The following is a 16,379-nucleotide window of genomic DNA, read 5'->3' on the forward strand; positions in this document are numbered from 1 at the left end:
AACAAGATTGAGCTTAACATGATCCTTCAGCCTTTTCTCCACTTAGGTCTCTTCTGCTAGAAATATTTGTTGTTCTTTTGCCTTTTAAAGGCATTTCACATCAATCCCAGTCAATTCCAGAGAGGACAAGTTGACCCAAAATCTTTATTGGGTTCTAGAGACACCGTTTTCTTGACTTTTCTTGGAATAGAAGTAGAGCCTCCCTGGGTTTAGAAAGTGCTTTTCTGGTTAATGAGGACTACACAGTTTTATTCCTAATTACGGTAGTCCCTTTTATGGTGTCATGCTTCTAGAAGAGATTGGAAAGTTTGCATCCTTAAATGCCAAGCCAGCAAAACAGTTGTAGCATATATTAAAATCTGAGTAGTTATAACTCTATTTAAATCCTTAAGACGAGTGGAGCGGCTTGTACACGAACTATCTGCAGACTCGCGGAGAGTAACACAAGAGGATATTTCGGTCCAGTGTCTCAGCTGGGACTGAGCTGACAGGGCTGGAGTTTTGAGAACACAGATACAAGAGAGCCTGGGAGATGATGTCTTTCTCAGTGAGAAATCTATTCATTCTCTTTTCATAGAGTCAGAAATTCTCTGCTTCTCTGTTGAGCACGAAGAATTGAAGGCGAACCAGTTTAGAGAGCCTTGCTTCGATCCTACATCTGGATTTTAGCCAATTTGTGTGGTGAAGAAACAGGCTTTCCCAAGTATGTTGCCCGGCGAGACTGCTGGGTTGAGTTTCTGGTCCATTACGGGGAGGTTCTGCCTATGTAACTTGTATCCCTCTAGTTGAGTTGGTTCCTCTTTGTTTTGATTTCAGTCCTGTTACTTCACCCTTAAAACCAGGAAGAGTTCGGTGGCCACTTTTCTCCTTTAAAAAATACGGTGGGTGGGTGGTAAATGTCATATCGTCAGTGGTGACAAAAGACAGAAGGGAATGATAATCCCTTCCCCTGCCTTGGGTCACCTTCCAATTCAGGCAAGACTTACTTCTACGAAGAGGCCAGCAAGGTAGGATGGAATCTGACTTGGTTCCCGGCACTGCCACATGTGTCTCCTTTGACTCTCAGCCTCCACAAAGTAAAACAGGGTAACGGAGCCAATCTCTTAGGTCTCTCCGAGAATCAGGAGACAACACATAGAGAGTACGAGTCTGGTGCACAAAGAAGTGCTTCCTCTGACTTAGCGGCTGTTCCCTTTTCGACGAAACACTTAAGAACCTGCTTTAGGAAAACAAAACTGCAATAGAAACTTCAAAAATTATGTGAACCAGTGAACATGTTCTTCTCCGATAAGGAATTGGAAAAAATCGGAGAAATGTCCAAATCTGAAATTTCTTTCATGTAATTAACCTTAGACCTTTCAGACAAGAGACAGCAAGACCAGCCTACCAAGGAATATATAATCACGTAGGAGATTAACATTTGCCGACTTACCACCAGGGGACAATATCAGGCTATAATTACTGTACAGATGCTCCTTATGAAATACTGGGCTGGGCGATGTCAGATCCAAAAAGAGGCATGCGACAGTTTCCTCTAAGAGTGTCCAAAGAGGGGACATAGTTTTGTGGAAAGAAGATTGATCTTTGACTCCCGTCTTGTTATCTATTAGTTAAATGAATATCTTTGGACCCCAGTTTTGTTTCTTTCTTTCTTCCCTTTCTTTTCTTTTTTCTTTTCTTTCTCTCTTTCTCTCTTTCTCTCTTTCTTTTCTTTTCTTTTCTTTTCTTTTCTTTTCCCTTTCCTCTTTCTTTCTTTCTTTCTTTCTTTCTTTCTACATTTATTTATTTTTGAGAGAGACAGAGAAAGAGTGCACATGCCCAGGGAAGGGCAGAGAGACAAAGAGGGAAAGAGAGAGAATCCCAAGGAGGCTCTGCACTGACAGTGCAGAGCCCAATGCGGGCTCAAACTCACAAACTGTGGGATCATAACCCGAACCGAAATCAAGAGTCGGATGCTCAACAAACTGAGCCACCGAAGTGCCACCGCCCCTCCCCCCAACACACACCAGTTTTGCTTCTTCCTTCTCTGTCAAATAGGCAAGAGAAATTCCAATTCCCTCACAGGACTATTGAGAGTACAGGTCCTCAAACCATCACGCTCTAGAGGATGTTATTAAAATGTAGTCTGTTTCAGGAGGTTTTGGGGTGGAGCCTGGGCTTCTGCATTTCCAGAAATCTCCAGGAGCTGCTGCTGCTGTTGGTCAGGCACCACACTTTGAGAAACAACAATTTAGAGGAACGTATGAGATACACATGTAAGAGGACTTGTCAACTGCTGGGCATAAGGGAGGGTACAAGTGAGTGATATGAGTGGCAGCAGCACTCATATATTCTCCTGAGAAATGTTCTCCAATAAAAAATATTATCGGCTCTCATGTCTTTCCGTTCTACACGGTTCTTTTTGCTGTTTCTAACAGTACCTATATTAAGAGTTCATTGTTTTTAGCGTGGTTGGGATGGAGCCTGCTGGAGTTCAACATGCCTGGCACAGCGCAGACACCGAAGAAAGAAAAGGAGGGATCAAAGGAAGGGGGAAGGAAGGGAGAAAGGATAGAAATATGTCGTGTTTTAGGGGTAGCGGTGGCTGTCGCATCTCAGAGATAAGGAGATGGGCCAGAAAGGAGGGAAACAGCCTGCCGGCATTTTGCCTCAAATATTTAAGGGCAGCGGTAAGTGAAGATAGATTTGTCAGAGGTATTTATATTGACGATGGGGAAATTTAGGGATGCTACCGTGAATAAATATGGTTTGATAAATTCCCAGGAACCACTTGTGATGCCTCATCTGTCTCTACGGCTGTATCTACCCACACAAACATGGAGACAGTCTTTTTGTCAAAAAACAAACAAACATTACTTTTAGAGCTGATCTAAGACTATGGGTCTTATGTGTAGGTGAACAGCATTTACTGAGCCCTCACTGTGTGCAGAGCACGAGACCAGGTGGTAGGCCTGTTTCCGTGGGACGTGCTTCGTGGTTGCATCACAGCACAGCCAAACCGTGGCCAGGACCTGGGAGCAGGGCTGATTTGCCTTCTCATCCTTTGGGCAAGATGTCTTCACTTCTTTTCTTAAAGAAGTTTTTTTAACGTTTATCTATTTTTGAGAGAGAGAGAGAGATTTTTCAGAGCATGAGCAGGGGAGGGGCAGAGAGAGAAGGAGACACAGAATCCGAAGCAGGCTCCGGGCTCCCAGCTGTCAGCACAGAGCCCGCTGCGGGGCTCGAACTCACGAACTCTGAGAGATCATGACCTGAGCCAAAGCCAGACGCTTAACTGACTGAGCCACCCAGGCACCCCACCTCTTAAGTTTTAAAAAGATGTCGCAGGTAATTCTGAGTTCCTTTCTACCAACATTTGAACGAACAGAAAGATAAAAAAGGCAAGCAGTTAAAAGGAAGGCTCCCTAAAAGTTCTTTACTCAAAGGACCTCACAATTCCATCTCCTCTCAGATTGTACCCCCTCTTGGCCTGCTCTCTCCTGCTTCTCCCCCACCATCTCAGATTCTCGAGAGCTTTCGTACTTACTTTGTTATCATGTGTCTTCACCACTAAGACACAAGCTCACTGAGGGTGGGGACTTTGGGCTGCTTTGTTGGCTGCTGAACCCCAGCAAGTGGAATTAACATGGGCTTGTATCGGGAGTTCAGCAAGTGTTGGTTAAGGAAATAAAGAAATAGTGAGGATTTGTAGTAGATAAATGCTTAGCAAAATACTTTCTTGAAGAGGCTGTATGGCTTCAAATTTGTGGAGGGAGTTTCTGGATTTCTGAAAACCACAACGAATGTCTCGTTATTTAATTCCTTTTCTCCCAATAAATAACTTTTTGTTTCTTACTAAGGACGGTGGCTAATACAACACATTGCCCAAGATTTAGTAAATGTTTATTGAACAGTGACTATGGATTGGACACTTTTTTCCTGCATCCTTCTAAAAGCAAGGCACTCATAAAGCCATTCAGAGGGCTCTGCAGTTACTTACCCAAGAGCCTCCCAGAGTATAGAAGTCACTTCTGAGTCCCCAAGGAAACTCTCTCTCTCTCCTTGTGGTGGGGACTGGAGAGCCACAGAAACAGAATCGGGGTGTATGTCTGATCTTTCTGCAAGTGGTAAATAAGAATGCCTTTGACGGATCTTACTGACTCCCACAAACCTCCTAGATCAAGCGGGGACCCACAGCATCTCTTGAGACAGGGGGGTGGTAGGAAATGTTAACCTCTAACCCGAGGCTCCCCAGGGCTGTGCCAGTTAGAGTCCCCATCAAACCCCAGTCGAAATAGTGTTTCCTTCCAATGGACCACTTATTTGGGGATGCCTTGGAGCTGGGGGCCCTCAGTTTGGGAGCCACTAAGGTGACCACATTTTACCGTCTTAACCCTTTAAAGACGGCGCTGACATTATCTGGCAGAGCAGGGGGTCGCGGTGACCTGACTTTAGAAGTGATTTAGTGAGAGCTGAGCCCCAGCTTGTGAATCCTATTTTCAGTCTTCATGCAGTTTTAAGATTTAGCCCAATTTCCAGACCATCCCCTACCCAGGCTTGAAAATGGCTTTATTTCACACTTTGCGGCAGGAGGTAAGTGGGTTTCTATGTGAAACTGATGGTGCCAAAGACATTTACGAACATTAAAAAATGTCTGAACATGGCTTCAAGCCACTCAGACTATTTCTCATCCCGCGCCGTGCCTTGTGAAGCGTATGCAAGTTCAGAGCTCTCTTTGAAATCAGTGGCAGTTACGAGCTTCGAGCAACTCTGTGGGGCACTGAGCGATATAATAAATGAGCCCCTTTGAAGACCAACCATTGTAGTCGGGCTCTTTTTGTGCTGCCCGACACTGATTTCTCGGGGTGTTCGGCGGTGGGTGGGAGTGGCCCATCAGCAACACGCCCTGCCCTCCGGGTCTCCAAGTTCAGCCAGGGGGTGGGGGGGTGCGGACGGAGAAGGAAGACCTCTGATTTCCTTCAGGCATCGCTCCCAACCCTTTCCGCTCTCCTTCTGATATCAACATGTGGGATAAACCATCCCACACCCACACGCTTTGATTTGAAACAAAACCAAAGCTGCCTTTCATCCGCATGGACTTATTGGTCCATACAGCAAGAAAACACCAACAGTAACAGCGAGAGAAACAAGACAAACACCAAGAGCTGGTACCTGCCAGGAGAGAAAGCAGATGTGATTTGTGTATCAAGGGGTTTTTCAGATTATTTATTTAGGAGGAGGCAAAGAATACAATCTGGGAGAGTTTTCATGTTTCTCTGATGACATTACAGGTCACAGTGATACTCTGACACAAAGATGAAAGTCCTTGACTATTCTTAAAAGGGAATTAAAGCTTTTTGTTTTGACTTTTGACTAAATACTCTTTAAAAAAAAATTTTTTTTTAATGTTTGTTTATTTTTGAGAGACAGATCCTGAGTGGGGGAGGGGCAGAGAGAGAGGGAGACTCAGAATCACAAACAGGCTCCAGGCTCCGAGCTGTCACCACAGAGGCGGACGCAGGGCTCGAACCCACAAACCGCGAGATGGTGACCTGAGCCGAAGTCGGACGTTTAATGGACTGAGCCACCCAGGCTCCCCTAAATACTCTTTTTTTTCCCCTTTTTTTTTTTTTATTTAAAAAAAAAATTTTTTTTTTTCAATGTTTATTTATTTTTGGGACCCAGAGAGACAGAGCATGAACGGGGGAGGGGCAGAGAGAGAGGGAGACACAGAATCGGAAACAGGCTCCAGGCTCTGAGCCATCAGCCCAGAGCCCGACGCGGGGCTCGAACTCACGGACCGCGAGATCGTGACCTGGCTGAAGTCGGACGCTTAACCGACTGCGCCACCCAGGCGCCCCTTTTTTCCCCTTTTTTAAAGTTTATGTATTTATTTTGAGAGAGACATGCAGCACGAATCAGGGAGGGGCCCAGAGAGAGGGAAGGAGAGAGAGTCCCAAACAAGCTCCATGTGGAGCCTGACAGGGGACTCAAACTGACAAAACCGTGAGATCATGACCTGAGTTGAAACCAAGAATCAGATGCTTAAGTGACTGAGCCACCCAGGCACCTCTTGACTAAATATTCTTAAATGGCTAGTATGTAAATTTCAAAGTTCAAATAATTAAGTTGAGTAAGATAAGTATGTTTGGGTTGCCTTTAAATATGTTGAAAAGAAGGGGTGCCTGGGTAGCTCAGTAGTTTCAGCGTCCAACTTCGGTTCAGGTCATGATCTCATAGTCCATGAGTTCGAGCCCCACATAGGGCTTTGTGCTGACAGCTCAAAGCCTGGAGCCTGCTTTAGATTCTGTTGTCTCCCTCTCTCTCCCTGCCCCTTCCCTGCTCGCACTCTCTCTCCCTCAAAAATAAATAAACATTAAATAAAAATAACTAACTAAATAAATATGTTTAAAAGAAGTTTGAGGGGCGCCTGGGTGGCTCAGTTGGTTGAGCGTCCGACTTCAGCTCAGGTCACGATCTCACAGTCCATGAGTTCGAGCCCCGCGTCGGGCTCTGGACTGATGGCTCAGAGCCTGGAGCCTGCTTCTGATTCTGTGTCTCCCTCTGTCTCTGCCCCTCTCCCATTCATGCTCTGTCTCTCTCTGTCTCAAAAAGAAATAAAACGTTAAAAAAAAATTAAAAAAAAAAAAAGAAGTTTGAATTACTTGGTCCAATTTTTCAAGTGCAAGTTTGAATGGCAATTGGAACGCTGTCTCTTGCGCTACATGCAGACTCAACTCATTTCTGCTGAGCGCCTTCTTTATTTCTTGCAACCACACTGTGAGATCACTATTGTTAACCCTACTCCGCCACAGAACTGAAGCAAGGGAGGTTCGACGACAGAGAGCTGCCAGTGCCAGAGCCACAGCCAAAGGCAGGCCCTCTGACTAGCAAGTCTGGCCCTGATCCCACCATGAAACTATAGCTTTTTCTCAAACTACAATAATCCAACCCTCTCCCCAATTAAATTAGCATGCTGTTTATTCACAAGGAGAAGTGTCTGGGCAAATATTGAGTTAGGTCTAAGTCCCTGCAGGGGCCAATCAAGAATGATCGTAAGAAAAGTAAATATCAGGTAAAACAGACTTCAAGGAAACGTGCATTTCGAGACACAGATGTGGGATAGGAAAGTTCCAAGCCCTCTTTACCATCTTTGAAACTCTTCTCAAATCAAGAGCAAAAATAGTCAGACTTATCCTCATAACTATTGATTGGCTTAAGGCCTCTTTCAGTTTACTTTTTTGTGTTCTGCCTCATTGCAAAAATGATGCCAGGTGGATAGCAGATAACAAATAAGTGGGCTATAGGTAAAGAACAAAAGAAAGAAAGAATATTAACTGGAAACCAGAGGTGAATTAATACCTGCAAATTCATGCCACTGTGAGGATGAAAGCAAAACATAAACACAAAACCAAAGAAGAGCGGCTGTAAAATAATAATTGTAACAACAACAATAATGGCAAACGTGTGGTGGACTTACGATTTGCCAGACAACGGCGCTAAACACGTCTACACTGATTGTGTCTTTGAATTTTTACTGCAGCCTTATGAAGGAGGTAGGATTATTTTTGTTATTTTACAAACAAGGAAACTGAGGCCCAGAGAAACTAAGAGGGTCAAGGTCAACGAGCTGCTAGACGAGGGATGCTGGATTTGAACCCAAGCTTTGTGGTTTCAAGACTCTGCTCTTGACCATCCCTCGCTGTACCCCCAGATACACATATTGTTGTTGCTAATGAAAAACCTATTGTTTTCTGGCATTGGGCGGAAGGGAACTGGCTCTTTGTGCCCTCACGAGTGGGCATGCTGCTTGGAAGGCTAGTGGCTTTCTCAACGTCCTCCATGATGCTAACAACGAAGGCTGACAGGCTGATGATTGTTTCTTGTTGGTCCCACAATGCAAGCCGGGGCCCAATGCCAGCATGCAATTCACTAAATGTGAGTCAAAGTAAAAGGAGCTAAAACAATATGGTTCAAGTATTTAGTTTGGATGGCTTACCTTGACCTTGAGATATAATCTAAACTATCTAGGGAGACAGATGGACTTCATGTCCTTCAAGCAATCCTCCATGGAGCCTCCTTAGCTGTAAACATTCCTTGAGCACTGCTCTGCTGAAGGAAAAAGAAAAATCACAACCATAGAGAATGGAGACCATAAATCTGGAGTGAAACTAATCTCAGTTTTGCCTTCAGTGTTACTCAGCAGTCCTATTACATGCGCTTCTCCCATTTCCCTCAGCTGCTATTCCAAACCTTTACCACTCTTCAAAGCTTTCAATCTTCTCTTTGGGATGACCTTGTTTCCAAGTCAGGGACTGGCCGCCATCAAAAATGGCGTCCTTCATCTTCCCACCCATTCAGCCACAAGCCCATCCACCTCTGCACCCATCCTTTCCCTGTCCCCATTGCTAGCCAAAGACAGTTTTCCTGTCAAAGGCAACTCTGTCCACTGGTGCTATGGGGTATGATTCCACCTTGCCTCCTTAGAAAACGTGCTTTATCAGCAAGGTCCTTTTCTTACCTCCGATGCTCCGTTGGCGGTTCCCCTCAGTGTACAAATATGTTCATCCCTCTCCTTTAAAAAACAAACAAAACCTATTTAAATAGCTAATTTTTTTAGCACCCCTAAGTTTCTTTTTTTGACAGCCCCTCTTTCACAAAGCGCAAGCTGGATTTCCTCACTCTGACTCCACATTACACATTCACTGCTGGAACCATTCTAACCTGGCTCTAGGCACGTCAGTGCACTGAAGTTGCCCTGCTCACTTCCTGACGCATTTAAAATTCTCATCTTATATGACTTGTCCTGCCTGCTGACTATTCTCCCAGGCTTGCAATTCTGGTTTGCCTTTCACAATATTCCACCCCCCCCCCCCCGCCCCCATCTCTCTCTCTCCTCGTTTACCTCTGCACTGGTTACTCCTTTCTGGTGCCTTGACTGGGTTCTATTTCTCTCCCCTCTCCTTAAACGCCAGGGTTTTCTTTCCCATTCACTTTTGGGGAAAATCTTGGGTCCCAAGGTTTTACAGCTAAATCTCTATCCTGAGCCCATATCTCCAACTGTTTTCTAAATAAGTTCCACCTGGGTATCCCACAGGCACTGCAAACTCAGGATGTTCAGAATAGAACATCTCTGCTTTGGGGCCCATACCTATTTACTACACAAAAGCCTCTCTCCCTCCTAGATTCTTCGTATGAGTGAATGTTAGACCCTTCCCTCAGTTTCCCAAGCCACCATTCTGGGATCCTTGGACCCCTTTCTCACATTCCAGGCAACGCATCCCTATGTATTCTACTCTTCGCTTATCTGTCATGTCTAAGGGGGTTACCATGTTACTTGATCAGGTGCACTGACTCCCTTAACCACTGCAATATAATCCTTGACATTTCTCTCCAGGAACTTCCATTTCTACCAACCCTCCCCCCCCCCCCCGCCCGCCCACGCTTTCATAGTAGCCCCAGAGTTCAAATACAAAAACTTGATTACGTTTCTGCCTCAATTTACCATCGATCATTAGCATCTCTGACTCATACCATATAGTTGGAAATCTTTTGTCTGCCTGGAAAACACCTATTCATACTTCTCTTTCCTCTGAGAAGTTTTCCAGGATGGATTGAAATGTGTTATCCTAATGTCCCAGTCAACTTTGTGGATCATCCGATTTTGTAAATCTTATCAGATTGACTTGTTTGCAAGTCTGAGTCTCTGCTTGTTTAAATGCCCTGAGAGTAGGACCTTGCTTTCTCAACTTTGTATCCACAGCATGTAATATACTAGTAGGCCCTCAGTAAGCATTAAGAGAGTGAAGGAATTTTCAGAAAGTCTGTAATTGCCATGAGTGGGAAAAAAATCTTGCCTGGGGAATCTCTTACCCGAACAAGAGACCAGTATTCAATTACTTCTTCATAATAACTCACTTTTCCTCTCGTGGGGAATATATATCCAGAAAATATTGGCTATTGAGTGATCCAAAACTGTTAAGGTTAACTAGCAAAGTAGAAAGAAGGTAGTTCCTTGGTAGTTCCCAGGTGTTTTAAATGAGCATCTTGGACACAAATGGACAGACCCATTTATGAACTGGGTAACCCGAGGCAAATCTCCTAGCCTCCTTTTCTCATTCTTTGTGTCCTGTTTGACCCTGAGATTTGGATTCTGGGGAAAAACAATGCCTATACTAATCTGGCCCTTTAGGGCCTGTCAGCCTAATCCTTATGGAAACACAACTCTCCTAGCACTTGGCATCTCCATAAATACACAATTAACTCATGCCTAGAGATTTACTGGCTGGTATCTTCATCTTTGCCACATTCTTTCAAATTGATTTAGTGGTGGAGAAAGCTAGGCCAAGAGCATGATTTATCCATTTGACCTTTGACCTGGCCTGGAGCCTCATTCAAATCTGTATTTTCGTGGTAGGCCTGTATTTTAATCATTAAGTTGCTTTCCCCACTGTGTGTTGTGTCCTTTCTAACTCTTGAAACAAAATCAAATTATGTATTTTGAATCAACAGAGCATTGAGAGAGTCAGTCATGGGACAAAAGGAGGCAAGTTGGGGAACAGGGGAAAAAGCAGATTGTCAGATTCAAAGCGAGAGCTGCATTGTGGCCACTGGGGCTTAGGGATGGAGACTAAAAAAATTTTTTAATTTTTTCATTTAAAAAAGATGCTCACATTTCTGGCTAATTAGCGCTGTAAAGAATCAGCACCGTTGGCAAGGCTAAATAAGGTGGGCCTTTTCCCCCTGCTTTGCAAGGTTGTTTTGCGAAGTCAATGTGGTGACATAGATGAAAGCAATTTGCCAATGATAAAGTTCTCCGTTAATGTGTTCTATTACCGGAACAGCCACTCTGTAGGTACTATCACCTTTGGGGTCACTACGTCCCACAGTGGCTACTGGTCCGCTGAGTTCCAGGGGAGCATTGGCCTTGATCAGTATGGCAACATTTGCCCCCACAGGAATACCAAATATACCACCTGCAGAGTGCTGCTTTAAAGGCCGAGGATCTTTTTCTTATTTAAAAAAATGCAAAAGACTTTCAGTTTTCGAAACAATAAGTGGCACTGACATCTCTCAAGATTGAAAGCACTATTGTCTCATTTTTAAGCACCCCCTTATTATTAGGCGAGGATGTTGTTGGCAGGAATGAATAATTAGGTAACTCTTTGTGGGCACATTTTGTTCAGGTCCCAAGGGGAACGGTACAATTGTAACATCTCCTTGGATTATTTCACAAACATATGGCAAAGAAACCACCTGAGCCAGATGTACAAGCATATTATACCGGGTCTGTTTTAACTTAAGACTGTGAAATACATCAGATGGTGAAGTTATTTTGGTCGTGAACATCCATCATGGAAATCTATAGAAGCATCTTCTCTTTATTGTCCATTTTACTTGGACTGAAAATAATCAAGAACAAAACAGCTTGGAAATCATCACCTGCAGCAGAAGATTCCAGGTGAAGTTCAGGACCTAATGAAGTGCATGGTCTGGATTTCCATGGGCCCCAGACACCTCCACATAGTTTATTAATGCCTAGTACCAATATTCACTGCCGGCAGGTCTGGAATCTCAACTAAACAATGATTATTTTCAATTCTCTTCTCCTCATCTTGTGTTTTCACTCCTCTGGAGATGCATATGGGTAATTTAATATGGAATTTTTTAATAATGAGGATATAGTCTGTCCTGATTCAGTAGGGAGTTTCTGTGTTTTTTTTAGCCTGTTTTATTATTACAACATTGGCTGTTTATTTTTACTAAAGACTCATCATCTGGTACTGGCCTCTTGGAATCATAGTAATCTAAGCAGAAGCGTCCATCCCATTTGCTAGTGGGAACACCCAACTTCATAATGACTGGGATCATTTTTAATCCGAGTTACTTAAATTTCAGAATTAGAAGATGGAGGTGCCATTGAACTCTCGAGCGTACAGTGTTGTGCTTGGTCTGATACGAAAATAAAGACTACACAGATGCAGGCAACTGTATTTTCCCTTCAATACCTACACGCAGATTCCATTAGCATTAATGAGTGCCTCCGCAAGTGTACTGAAGAGTTACAATGGAATCTATTACTTTATCCGGTTAAAAAGAAGAAAAAAGACTCGCACCGCATTCCTGAGGTTTTCCTGATACAGAGAAATACACAGTGTTGAGAGTCTGCAAACAATATGGTGGCGGTGGCATGGGGGAAAAGGTACTTACTTTTTATAGCCTGCGTGGTGTAGAGCGGGGATTTTGGGGTTGAATTACTGTGGTTGGCGAATGCTGAAGCTGACAATAGGGGTCCACAGGGTCCTGGATATTCTGCCTTTGTGTTGCATCAAAATAAGGAAACCAAGTATTTATGAACTTAATTCTGCTTTTCAATTTTTCCCCCTTTGAAATGGCAATTCTCTGCATGGTGATATGTATAGATGCGCAGTTCGGATGTGTTCCTAGCCAACGTGATGTTCCATAAACGTGCTGCACCTGTGTTTTCTTGGTCACCCTGCTGTCACTGGGGTGCCTTAAAGCGCTCTTTCCGAAATAAGTGAGTATGGGGAGGCGGGCAGGCGAGTGGGAGAAGGGGGAGCATCTTCCCCTCCCCTTTTTAAAAAATGTCTTCTCATTTGGAAAGCCTTGGAAGGTAGATTTAATTTCAAGTTAAGACGTAAGGTTTGTCCAGAGAAGTTGACAAATCCCCATCTGGGATTGCCGTGGCCCCATATGCCCTCATATTGTACCCATCTCACAGGGATGTAGCTGTATTTATAATACACACTTCTAATATTGCAGAACTGCTAAGGTCAGGGCATTCTGAGCCTTGCGGTATTAGGCAAACAACCATCCCAAACTGCACATCACACAGAGGCCCCCTTTGTAAAGCTGCTAACCCAACATCCCTCAGCGACCGGTGGGGACTCGATGTATTAATGACCTCTACCCGGCAAGCCCAATGCCCTGATCAGTCTGAGAAATGGACTCTGAGCGTGGGGACAAACCACAACAAGTGGAATGAAATGACTGGCAATGAAGGCAGACGACAGAACAGGACTACGGATTCGGTGCCCTTATCTTCATTTCCCCCCTGAAGATTTAAACTTCTAACGGTAAAAGCAATAATGCTCTGACCTTAAAGGGCTGGGGCTGTGTTGCGACTGGTTGTGTAAAGAATCAATTCCTCAGCAGCTCTAGTATCACTGACTCTGGTGGAGGCGGCCACGGAGGCAGCAACCACAGAAACTGGAGTTCAGTCATATTGGCATCAGATTCTAGAAAGGGGAGGGCAGGGAGAGAGGGAGTCTATTGGCCTAAAAAGCTGAAACATCTGCTGGGGTTATTAACAGCTTTTTGGCTGAGTTCAGCAGCAGGGCACCTTGTGGTTGATAGATTCTTCTCTCAGCAATTCAAAACAATGCAGTTAAAGCAAATTTCTCATTTTCAGAGCCCAGCGTAATGAGGCATACAGTATTTTAAAAATAGTCACACTTAAAATGGTCAATGGCAGCGGGTGCAATCAGTGGTTACCTTCGGTCTTCCATCGAGTTGTTAACTTTGTCAGGATGATTGTGTAACAATGGATTTTTCGAAAGACCACCGTAGCTCACGGTTAACTCGCTTTGTGGGAATTTACATTATTTATGAAGTTCATGCAGATTATCCAACGGTGTAAATATTGGCAAACTTGATCAAAACCACTTAGAGGCCTTGTGGCTCTCCCTTCTCAAAAGTGTGCATTAAACCATTTTGAGGTCCAAAGGTCCAGTTCTGGGAAAGGTTCTGAGGGGCCTTGTTTTGTACATGAAGCAAAACATCACGTGTGATGACAGCCCGGGCTGGAAAGACTATTGGTTGGAAGTCAGGCGGAAGGTTCTAGGCTTGTGTCAACTGGCTGGATGAGTCCTTGGGCGTCAATCTTGCCGCCTCGATTTCCTCCCGAGGAACATGGTGGGCCCTGTTCCCGGGTACATCTCCAGATGTTTCCATCCAGCTCTGCCCTATCCTGGGAGCTGTGGAGTTCAAAATCCAATTTTAAAGTGTTCCTTTCGTGAAATCTGTGATTGAAACCAAGTTGAGACTGCTCACAAATGCCGTTTTGCATCAGCACATGACGGTATGCGTGGTATTTGGGTGGGGGCATCAGACAAACTGTAAAATTAAATAGCTCTGTCAGTCACTTCAAGTGAGTGTACCATATGTTGTAACAGACGTGGGCAAAGTACAGCCAGCCCCAGCTGGATCTCCTAGCCTGTTAGTTTATCTGGCCAGACGACAGCATCCAGCCCAAGGAAGGGTCACATATGACTTCATGTCCTACAGGTCCAGCACACAAACTTTGGCCGAAGGAAGGGGGTGATGAGGGAGAGGGAAAGCTGACCTGGTGTGGACCGACATCTGTGATGTCACTGAAGCACCCCCTCCCCCGCCCCCACCCATTCATTGCTCATCAATGGCCCCGGTGCCCAGAGCATGGTACGAAAGGAAGGAGGGGTTTGCCAAGTCACTGTTTCCCCAGGTAAAATGATGATCTGACCATGACATCAAAGGAGGACAGCACTCCCCACTTCCTGGATTCTGATCCAGGACTTTCTAGGGGCAGAGATAGTATTTTGATCTATTCAAAAATAATCCTGGTTGGTTCTAAGATACACCCTGGTAAGCAAGGGTCCCATGAATGTGGGCGTGCTTCTAGTCTCCATAACCAGACAGTTTCTATCACTGAGGCCAAGGGTACACGTTCCAAGTCACATTGATTTGGCTTGTCCCTTTCCTTAGTTAATAGCCTCAGGTTTCCCTCAAACCTGCTGGGAGCACAAGTCAAGTCAATAAGAACAAATTGAAGCCTTTCTGTGCTGCCCAGAATCATCATATGGTGTGATCCTTTATTCCTGAATCAACTTAAAGGAAAACCTTCAGAATGGCCAGAGCCTTTTCATCCTGCAGATCGAGGACAAGAATATCCTCAAATTCCTTGCAACAGAACCCATTTGGTTGGTACCAGGCTTGACTTTTAGATGGAACAGTGTATAAAAGATAACCTCACACCTTTGCAGGGATGTAAGATACTTGGGAGATCCTTCTGATGGCAGTTTGGGGCTGAAAACCCAACTGATGTCACATCTTGTCCCCCAGGAATACCAGCCTAAGTGCTGTTCTGAAATTTGCTGAAGCCACAGGAGGTCTGCCCATCGCTGAACGATCAACACTTGGATCCCTGTCTATAGGCGCCAAGCAGTTTGCTGAAAGCCTCGGTTTTGGTGGATAGCAATCTCAGGGCAGACCACCAGCCTCTCCCATAGCTCTGTGGCACAAGTGCCCTACTGTGTTTCTGTGTCATAGGAACACTGTCACCTTGTGCAACAATAAGGGAGTCACCAGTGGGTCTAATGTGGGGGAATTCTGGCTCAGGTAGTCTGAGTAAGGACAGCATATCTCTGAGAGCTTCCATGGAAAGTCATCCCCATGCTTTTCTTCTCCAAAGAGACAGATGAGATGGGGAAGGAAGATCCAGCCTTTGTTGGAAAGACAGTGACCAAGGTTTCTGGGTAAATGGGATGTCCAGTTCCCAAATCCAGTGCTACTGAACTTGGGGCTGCAGACTCTCTGAAGGCCCATGTAACACATGCTACTTATTCAGTAGTTATCTACTAAAACTTGGGGACTCAGCCTGGAGACCTCAGCCTGGCGACTCCCGCCTCATAGGCTGCTGAATGGGTAGTCACATTCAGTAAAGTCACAGTATGGCCTTAAGATGATCTTCCACAGACTCTGAAAAAGAACCCTAAAATAAGGCTAATTGGAAATAAATAATGTATTACTCCCCTCCCTAAAAAATCAACAAATCTATGTCACAAACAAGTACAGACATGCCCTCCCATCCCATGTCACCCAGAGCATGGATGTTGATTTGCTGGAAGTGTGTGTGTGTGTGTGTGTGTGTGTATGTGAGAGAGAGAGAGAGAGAGAGAGAGAGAGTTTTAAACACATCACCTGTCAAGTCAGGGCATGCATGAGACCAATAGCAAATAATATTTTTTGTATTACTGAATAAAAAGTGATAGTATCCTACTTGAACTTTGCCATATTTAAACATAATTCAACTCAGAAGAGCATGTGTAGTACTTAGTAAAATCAAGTAGAAAATAGGCAAGCCATGGACCATGACTATTTGGGCCAATAAGCTGGTAGTTAATTTTGAGTAAACCCAACCTGTATATAATAATCTGTCTTCTTCCAAAGTAAGACTAAGCATTGTTATCATTTAGTGTTAAATATTAGACCATCATACTTTTTCAGAGTGAGGGTTTCATAATAACTGAATGACAACCTAGCATAGTATCTTAACAATTGTCTAACAATTGTTCTTCTATAATCCGAAATAAATCTTGGAATGACTTGTTACTTCTATGAAG

At 44.3% G+C, this 16,379-nt stretch overlaps 1 long non-coding RNA gene across 3 annotated transcripts in view; it reads right to left on the bottom strand.

Annotated features, from left to right (window-relative positions):
- Positions 1-16,379, bottom strand: part of LOC102901030 — a 64,036-nt gene that overhangs the window by 17,490 nt on the left and 30,167 nt on the right. The window contains exons 4-7 of one of the 3 annotated variants that reach the window (XR_006588701.1): positions 8,501-8,554; positions 7,979-8,088; positions 3,980-4,097; positions 1,942-3,095 (exon numbers count right to left, since the gene is read on the bottom strand). This is a non-coding gene — a long non-coding RNA (uncharacterized LOC102901030). Of the gene's footprint in view, positions 1-1,941; positions 3,096-3,979; positions 4,098-7,978; positions 8,092-8,500; positions 8,555-16,379 lie in introns of those variants that run through there. The other 2 variants (XR_006588699.1, XR_006588700.1) reach the window with 2 other exon arrangements.

Source organism: Felis catus, chromosome D4 (genome assembly GCF_018350175.1).
Source record: "Felis catus isolate Fca126 chromosome D4, F.catus_Fca126_mat1.0, whole genome shotgun sequence".
In the NCBI taxonomy this organism is placed as follows: Eukaryota; Metazoa; Chordata; class Mammalia; order Carnivora; family Felidae; genus Felis; species Felis catus.